This window comes from Malus domestica, chromosome 08, assembly GCF_042453785.1.
Source record: "Malus domestica chromosome 08, GDT2T_hap1".
Lineage (NCBI taxonomy): Eukaryota > Viridiplantae > Streptophyta > Magnoliopsida > Rosales > Rosaceae > Malus > Malus domestica.
Genome location: NC_091668.1, coordinates 14,952,979 through 14,962,822, shown reverse-complemented (window position 1 = coordinate 14,962,822; position 9,844 = coordinate 14,952,979). Strand labels below are relative to the sequence as shown.

Genomic DNA, 9,844 nt, shown 5'->3' with positions numbered 1-9,844 from the left:
TGCTTACATCCAGGAGGAGTCCATAAACATATGATGAGGTGAGTGTAGGCAACGAGGATAGCCGATATCATATCATTGTGAGGCTATTCTTGAACCCCTTCATGAACTAAGCATGGTGGGAATGACTTAACTAAGTGCAATGGTGCCGATATCGTATCATCGTGAGGCAACATTCTCTAGAGGCCAAACGGATGGGTAATTACAAAAGTTGTAAATGAATAATGCGTTATTCTCTCATCATTATTTTTGCTAACCAATATCGTATCATCGTGAGGTGGGCTTGGTAATGGTGAGTCTCCCATAACCCGCTAAGAGTTCAATATAACTCTCGAATTCTATTGAGGGATGTGGAATTTGCCAAAAATAGTGGGTGATACTATTTGATTCAAAGACCCAATCAAATAGTTTTAAACAAACAATCTAATACGATTTCTGTTATGTTATGTAGTGAACGACATGCCTAAAATTATACCCACCATTATACTTGACAAAAGGGGCCTTAAGGGCCAACGTTTCCTTGCTTGGTATCGCCACATTGAGAATGTCTCAAAGGTGAAAGACATTGTATGTGCTTAAGCAATCCCCTCCTCATGTACCTCCTACGAAATTAGCTTCAAAGGAGGAGTGTCAAAATTATGTTAGACACTATGAGGATGACTTACAAGACAAATGCTTAATCCTTACTTCACTTAGTGAGGAGCTTATGAAGCTACATAAGCACATGGACACTTCTTGTGCCATGGTTGAAAGTTTGCATAAGATGCATGACATTGAGACTAGTAATGTACGATTCTCAAATGTTTGTAGTCTAATGAATGCCAAGATGGCAAAGGGGGCATCGGTTCATAAACATGGACAAAAGGTGGAAAAGATATTTAGAAATCTTAAAAGTTTAGGAACTTCCATCGATGGGAAAATGGCCCAAGATTTTTTCCTTGCATCTCTCTCGGATGATTTCACTAAGTTTATTGTAAACTATAAAGTGAATAGATTCGATCATTCTTTGAAAGAGATGATTGACATGTGCTGTAAATTTGAAAAAGGTTTCAAAAGGGACAGTGGGAGTGAGAATGCAATGATAAGGAAAAGGTTGCATAAGAAGAAGGCAAAGAAATCCAAAGGAACATGCTTTCATTGTGGAAAGGATGAACGTTGGAAGAAGAAATACAGGGTGCGCATTGCGAGCCTTATGACACGAACTTTTGAAGAGACTATTTCTGTCATAGAGAGTTCTTTTACAGTGAGCTCCAATTCCTGGATATTTGATTCAGGCGCTAGTCAACATATCTGTAATACGATGCAGGGACTAGTAGGGAGCAAGTCACTGAGCAATGGGGAGATGATTGTGCGAGTTGGGAACGGCACTAAAATCTCAGCAAAAGCAATAGGCACCTACATGCTTAACCTACCCTCTGGGGAAGTCCTGGAACTTAAAAATTGTTTATATTTTCCTTCATGTATAAAGAATTTGATTTCCATCTCTAAGCTTTTACGAGATGGGCACTCAGTATTGTTTGACAAAATGAGTTGCACTTTATACTTGAACGGTCATATTATCTCTCATGGTAATATGATAGAGGGACTTTTTCACCTAGAGATGAATAGTGGGATGCACTGTATTGCAAGCAGGAATACCTCAAAACCCAAAAGGGCTAGAGAAGAAGTTAACCAAGAAAAGATGTGGCATCTTAAACTTGGACATGTGAACCTTGATAAGATTCGCAAGATGTCGAAAGACGGATATTTCCGCCCATTAGGTGATGACCGGATGGGTACTTGTGAATGTTGCTTGAAAGGGAAAATGACCAAATCTCCATTTACTGGAAAAGGAGAGCGTGCCACTGAAATTCTAGGGTTAATCCACACTGACGTATGTGGACCTATGTCTACTACGTCGAGATGAGGCTTCTCCTACTATATCACATTCACCGACGATCACTCTCGGTTTGGCTATGTGTATCTTATGAAGTACAAGTCAGAATCCTTTGAAAGGTTCAAAGAATTCAAGAATGAAGTTGAGAAGCAAACTGGGAAACAGATAAAGACCCTAAGATCAGATCGAGGGGGTGAATATCTGAGTAATGAGTTCCTAGATTATCTCAAAGAGTGGAATAATATCACAGTGGACTCCTCTAGGAACTCCACAACTTAATGGAGTTTCTGAAAGGAGAAATCGAACCTTGATGAACATGGTTCGTTCTATGATGAGTTCTGCTGATCTACCAGTAACATTCTGGGGATATGCTCTATATACAGCAGCTTACTTGCTTAATAGAGTACCTTCCAAGTCAGTTCCACAAACGCCCTATGAGATATGGCATGGAAGAAAGCCAAGTCTTAAATATGTTAAGATTTGGGGTTGTGAAGCATATGTCAAGAAGCTTGAAGCTACTAAGCTTGAAGCGAGATCAGTAAGATGTTATTTTGTGGGATATCCTAAAGAAACTATGGGATATGAGTTCTACCATCCTGACGACCAGAAAGTCTTTGTCGCCAGAAATGCTATGTTTCTTGAAGAACAATTTGTTCTCAAAGGAACTATAAGCAAACAGATGGAAATTAATGAGATTAATAATGAACCACAAACGAGCACTTGACATATTGACAATCCTGTTCCTGAACCCCTAGCTCCACGTAGATCTGAACGGGTTAGTAAGCCACCTAAGAGGTATGGCTTAGACAATGACTTTGATGAATTGTACCTTCTAGGTGACAATGAAACAAAGGAGGACCCTAGAGACTACACTGAAGCAATGTCCGACATTGATTCAAAAAGATGGCAAGAGGCCATGAAATCCGAGATAGATTCCATGTATCAAAATCAGGTCTGGACTCTTGTAGACCCTCCAGAAGGTATTGTACCTGTTGGAAACAAATGGGTCTTCAAGAGGAAGATAGGCGTTGATGGGAACGTGGAGACTTAAAAGGCTAGATTAGTAGCCAAGGGTTACAGGCAAAGAGAAGGGATTGACTATGAAGAAACTTTCTCTCCAGTAGCCATGATTAAGTCCATTCAGATTTTGCTTGCTATAGCTGCGTACCATGATTATGAGATCTGGCAAATGGACGTGAAGACGGCCTTTCTAAATGGCTACCTAGAGAAAGAGCTCTATATGACTCAACCTGAAGGTTTCGTGTCCAAGTCTGAAAAGACTAAGGTATGCAAGCTTCAAATATCCATTTATGGACTTAAGCAAGCCTCCAGAAGCTGGAACATTCGTTTCGACACTGAAATCAAAACGTTTGGTTTTACTCAAAACGAAGACGACAATTGTGTTTATCAAAAAGTCGTTGGGGATGCAGTTGTATTCCTAGTGTTATATGTAGATGACATATTACTATTCGGGAATGACACTGCAATACTTTCTTCTGTAAAAGTGTGATTGTCCAAAACCTTCCACATGAAAGATTTAGGAGATGCATCTTATGTACTTGGGATAAAGCTCTATCGTGATAGATCCAGAAAATTAATTGGATTATCCCAATCTATGTACATTGATAAGGTGCTAAGTAGGTTCGAGATGGAACAATCTAAGAAAGGCTTTCTTCCTGTAAGACATGGAATTCACCTTTCTAAGTCCATGGAACCTAAGACTCCTGAAGAGATAGGGCATATGAGTAGGATTCCTTATGCTTCCGCCATAGGAAGTCTCATGTATGCCATGATATGCACAAGGCCTGATATCGCATATGCTGTGAGCATTACTAGTCGATATCAATCTAACCCAGGATTAGAACACTGGGCAGCTGTCAAGACGGTCCTTAAGTACTTAAGAAGAACTAAGGACATGTTCCTCGTATATGGAGGAGCGGCAGAGTTGCGAGTGGAAGGCTATACAGACGCAGATTTCCAATCTGACGTCGATGATAGAAGTTCCAACTCCGGATATGTATTCACTCTGAATGGTGGGGCTGTCAGTTGGAAAAGCAAGAGGCAAAGTGTAATTGCTGATTCCACGACAGAGGCTGAATATGTCGTTACAGCTGAAGCCGGCAAAGAAGCGTTCTGGATGAAGAAGTTCATTACTGAACTTGGAGTGGTTCCAACCATTACATCACCAGTAACTTTGTACTGTGATAATAGTGGGGCGATAGCTCAAGCCAAGGAACCCAGGGCACATCAAAAGAACAAGCATTTTGACAGGCGCTTTAATATCATTAGAAGATATGCTGCCGAGGGGAAAGTCAACATCCTCAAACTTGCCTCAGCCGATAACGTAACAGATCCACTGACAAAGCCAATGTCTCAAATCCAGCTTAATCGTCATATGGATAAGATGGGTATTAGATACATGGGAAGATGGCTTTGAGTGCAAGTGGGAGATTGTTGGAAGTATGCCCACAAAGCCACTCATTTGATGTAATAGCTTTTGGAATACTTATTGTATTAAACTTTTATATGTTTAATGAAGGGCAAAGCTTATTGTTAATCACTATTTATTGTATCATGTGTTTAAGCAATAAGGGAATCCAAGGAATGTATTTGATCTAAGAGACAAGTGATCTAAGTGAGTTAGATTATCGAGATCATTCTCTTATGTTCATTCCTAAAACGTTCCTAGCCATAGGATTGCCAATTGGGCATTGACAATCCGCTAAGGTTAGTATGTGTTATGTTGACTCAAACGTGAATATGAACTAGTCTCAAGTCATTTGGTGTTGGACACTAAGACAAACACATAGGTGCTCGAAAAAGGTAATCGAGTACACTGAACGACGATCAAAAGAGAGTTCGAACATACATGTCATGTATGAACTCTAAAGTTGCAATATGCAAAGTAGTCCTTTGACCTGAGGCATCATAGATGTCTAATGGTTAGGTCCTTGATCTTTGATCATGTCAACGACATTCCTTCGGATTGTCCACGGCATTGTTGGGGTCAAGCTATCTAGTCATGTAGGCATATGAATGCACAACAAGGGATCTCTAACCTTCCATGGTGGAAGGAGAATACTCTAAGATATGATTTTAAAGTCTTTGGCCAAAGCATATGAATATGACTTAGGAAGTTTGTTCCAAATCATATTCAAAGGAATCATATAGGAAAGTATCACATTGGATAGTACACATGAAACAAACTATCACTTAAACAATGTGATTAAGAGCATTGTATTAGAGAAGGACCGTATTGCATTGTAGTTGTAACGGGATAGGTTCTCCAACCAATTCTACTTAGCTTGGGTAACCATAATATGCTGCTAGGTGTCACTCATGGTTTGTGGAAGCCCTGAAGATTAGCAAACACTAATCTTAAGGGAGAATTGAAATGTGGTTTCAATTCACAATCGATCGTTAAGAGTAACATCGCCCACTGCCTCGCTAAATGGAACCTAATGGATCGCACACCACATAAGGATGTTAGTGAAGAAATTATATGAAATGGATAAGCAATTAAATGGTTTAATTGAAGAATGGTCAAAGTTAATTAATTAGTTAATTAATTATACGAAAGGTTCATATTGGGCTTTTAAGTTAGTTTGGGCTTCGGGGTCCAAAATTGTTTTGGTCCACTAGGCCCATTATGTTTAAGTTGTATGACAACTAAAACAAATATGGGTATTTAGCCCAATAACAAAAGGAGGCCGGCCATATCAAGGGTAGTGGGAATTTTTGCTTAATTGCAAGTTTACCACTAACCTAAGAGATGAAGTATAAAGTCATCTTTATAGCTTTGTTTCTCATTAGGGTTTTCTAATAGAAATTGGGTGAAACATTTTCTCTCATTTTCTACATAGAGGCCGGCCACTTAGAGGATTTTTACTAGCATCTAAAATCTCTCTAAGTCATCCATATCATCTTCACAATATACATCTTTGGTGAAGAGACTTAGAGACATCAAGCTTTTGATGTTTTTGGAGAACAAATCCTTTTTCCTCAAATCATCAAAGGAGCACTAAAGGGAGGAAAACACAAGGAGGATTCAAAGAGCTTGGAGGTGACTTGAAGGCCCTCCACTTGGGTGAATCCCTTGTGTAATCAAGGATGAGCTTCAAGGGTAAAGAATCACTTAATCTTTACTTCTCTTTAATGTTGTTAAAGAGTTTATTTTGGTTCACCATATACTAGGCTTTGAAAGTCATGGGTTTTATGAATTGTTTTTTAATGCATGCCTACTTTAAAGTGTTAATAGCTTGCATGAGTATTCAAATGTTCATACTTGTTCTTAGCTAGGACAAAATTTTTCCTTCAGTAGCACAAATGTCTAGGATGTGTATGGATATGTGGGAATGAATGGATGAAGATGGTATTTTTGTTTGTGAATGTCACTCTTTTTTTATGGATCAAGATTGTTCTTAGGAAGGGGAATGGTGGATGTATTTATAGGCTAAAGAGAGGATCACTTCAATTCCTTGCATGTGAAGTTTGTATGGGTGTGTGATGTCCATGTTTCCCTTTACATTTGCACACACATGACCTCCATCATTTCAGCCATAAAACAAACACATTTTCTGCAATGTTTCTCCTTTATATTTACACACATGTTCTTCATCATTTCAGCCACAAATCAACCCATTTTCTGCCCATGTGTGTGTCTTTCCTTTGCCCATGTGTGTGTGTTTCCTTTGCCCATGTGTGTGTGTTTTCCCTTTGCATTTGCACACACATGTTCTTCATTATTTCAGCCAACAATCCACCCATTTTCTGCCCATGCCAAGCCCTCCATGCTGGGCAGTTTGCATGTGTGTAGCTGTCCATGTTTCTCTTTTGCATGTGCCATGCCTTCTCTTTCTAGCTGTGCATTTCCACTTACTCCAAAGCCAAATGAGTGCAATCATAACCCCATTTGCTGCTGAGTGTTGATGACAAAGCAAAACACCAAACAAGTGCCTTTACTTTCTCATTTTATTAGCCAAATCTGCTTAGCCCTTTTCTAAACCTTTCAGTGTTACAATGCCCATAACGTCTTCTAGAAAAATGATATTAACAATCCGTGAATTTCTACAGAAAGTAGACATCCGTAGTTTTCCAAGCATATAAGGCTCATTTTCTCATTCATTCTGAGCTGTTCGTAACATGCTTCCAAAGTCAGCTAATCTGCACAGGCAGTTTTGACGAATTTGTTACTTAATATCTCACTTGTGCTACTTTTCTTTTCTTTGCTTGATAAATCACACAAAACACAAAAAAAATAGTAAATAGCTCAAAAATATAAGGAACTAACTAAGAAAAGGCAAGTGAATTTTATGTAAAATATATATAAATATGAGCTTATCAATAATCAACACACATACGCCACCCAGTAGTCAAACGTGTAGGCACAAGTTCATTATTGTCATTCTTCACAACTGTAATACCAGACCGCTTTGGCACCACTTGAGTTGGACTAATCCACTTACGATCTGAAATAGGGTAGATCATCCCAGCATCTCAAAGCTTCATAACTTCATTACGAACAACTTCTTTCATAATTGGATTCAATCGACGTTGAGCGTCAATGGCAGGCTTTACTCCATCCTTCATCAAAATTTTGTGCATACAAATTGTAGGGCTGATCCCTTTAATGTCAGCTGTAGTCCAACCAATTGCATCTTGATAGCTCCTTAAAATGCGTAACAATTTATTTTCTTCTGTTGATGATAAATCAGCAGCAATAATAACTGGCAGCGAAGAATCTGCACCTAAATAAGCATATTTCAAGTGTTCTAGAAGCACTTTTAACTCCAATTTAGGTGGTTGTACCTTGGAAGGTTGCAACAGTTTTTTGGGTTCCCCTAAACTCTAAAAAACGTGGCTCCAACCGGGGGGGGTTGAAAAGGAACACTTTCCAAAGCTGAAACATACTCAAACACCTCTTCATCTTCTGTATTTTTATTCTTAAACCCATGCAACACATTTAACAATGGATCAGATGTCAAACGTGGCATAATTTCAGCATGTAATACGCTGTCAAGCACATCAACACGCATACAATCTTGCACATCACTTGGCCTTTTAGTTGCTTTAAATAAACTGAACACAACAGATTGATCTTGCACTCGAAGTGTAAGTGTTCCAGCCTCTACATCAATTAACGTTCAAACAGTTGCCATGAAAGGACGTCCCAAAATAATTGGCGTTTGCATATCTTCATCCATATCCAAAATCACAAAATCTGCAGGAAGATAGAGATTATCCACTTTAATAATTAGATCTTCAATAATTCCCCTAGAATAAGCAACTGAACGGTCCGCTAGTTATAGAATTACTGATGTAGGCTTGATTTGTCCTTGTCTTAGTCTCTGAAAAACAGAAAAAGGCATTAAATTAATACTAGCACCTAAATCTATTAAAGCACGTTTAAAATTAGAATTTCCAATTGTGCATGAAATTGTAAAACTCCCTGGATCTTGTTTCTTTGGGGGCAACTTGTGTAGTAGAATAGCGCTGCATTGTTCTGTAAGAATCACTTTCTAAAAATCCTCGAGCTTCTTTTTCTTTGTGCAAACATCCTTCAAAAACTTTCCATAAGAGGGAATATTCTTGATGGCATCAATTAACGGTAGATTAATCCGAACCTTAGACAAGGTCTTCATAAAATTTGTTAATTGTTGATCTTTAACTTTAGGCTTCAACCATTCGGGATAAGGCATATGTGGCTCATATACACGATCCGCAACAATATCCGCACCATTTTCGGAACTGTTCAAGGGTTGTTCAGAATCTTTCAAATTGGCAGATTTTTCAACAATTCCTGAATCTGTTTTTGGCTGTGAAGCCACCTACGAATTTCGAACACCATTTTCAACTCTATTATCAAAACTTTTGCCAGAACGCAAAACTCTATCTGCCTTGCAATCTGCACTTCCCCTTGGATTTGGTTGGGTTTGGCTGGGAAATGTACCCTGAGCCCTTTCTGAAACCTGCAAAGCAATCTGCCCCATTTGTTTTTCCATGTTTTTCACTGATGCCTGTAGATTTTGGATTTCTTGAGTGGTCGTATTCGCTAATTTTTCAATTGCAACCTCCCAAGCGGCCTAGGTGCAGCAGGTTGTTGTACCTGCTATTGAAATTGAGGCCTAGAGTGCTGATCTTTGTCCCACTTAAAATTAGGATGATCTCTCCAACCTGGGTTGTAGAAATTTGAATAGGGGTCATATCTGGGACGTTGGAAATTGTTAAATGCATTAACCTGCTCTGCTGTAAAATCTGGACAAACATCTCTATGTGGGCAGCTCATAAAATCATGAGTTATCATGTTACAAATGCTGCAGGCAGCTTGTAAGGGCTACTGTACAGCAACCTGTGAACCTGGTATTCTTTGTAGTAGCATGTCAAATTTTGCATCAAATCTTTCAAGCTTTTTCTCCATTTTTTCAATTTGCGCCGACACATATGGTGAACCGTTAGACATCTCAAAAACAGACCTAGATTGTGGCTGCTTAACTGCCCACTGTTGTATATCTGCTGCCATTTTTTCAAATAACAAACAAGCCTCTTGTGCATTTTTATCTTTGTACAAACCTCCGCATGAAGCGTTGACAAGAGTTTTTGTAGTCATATTCAACCCTCTGAAAAATATATGCATTTGATCAGTAGTGTTAATACCCGAATGTGGACATTTTCTAATCAACTCTTTGACCCGCTCCCACGCATCATGAAACTCCTCATTTGGCTTTTGGGCAAAAGATAAAATCTGAGTTCTCATGTCAAGAGTCTTTGAAGCAGGATTCTACTTGTTTAAAAATTTTTCACTACGTTGGGCCCAAGTACTAATGCTACCAAATGGGAGTGTGAGGAGCCATCTTCTTGCTTGATCTTTTAGAGTATATGGAAACAAACGCAGCTTAATAGATTCGGCTGAGAATCCCCTCACCAAAATATTTTTGCATCCCATTAAAAATTCGGCAATATGCATGTTTGGAT

General features: G+C 38.9%; 1 non-coding gene across 1 annotated transcript; it reads left to right on the top strand.

The window, feature by feature from the left end:
- Positions 1-9,524: 9,524 nt before the first annotated feature.
- Positions 9,525-9,629, top strand: LOC114826693 (small nucleolar RNA R71). Its single transcript, XR_003775750.2, has one exon. It is a non-coding gene; the product is annotated as a small nucleolar RNA R71 (small nucleolar RNA).
- Positions 9,630-9,844: the final 215 nt, after the last annotated feature.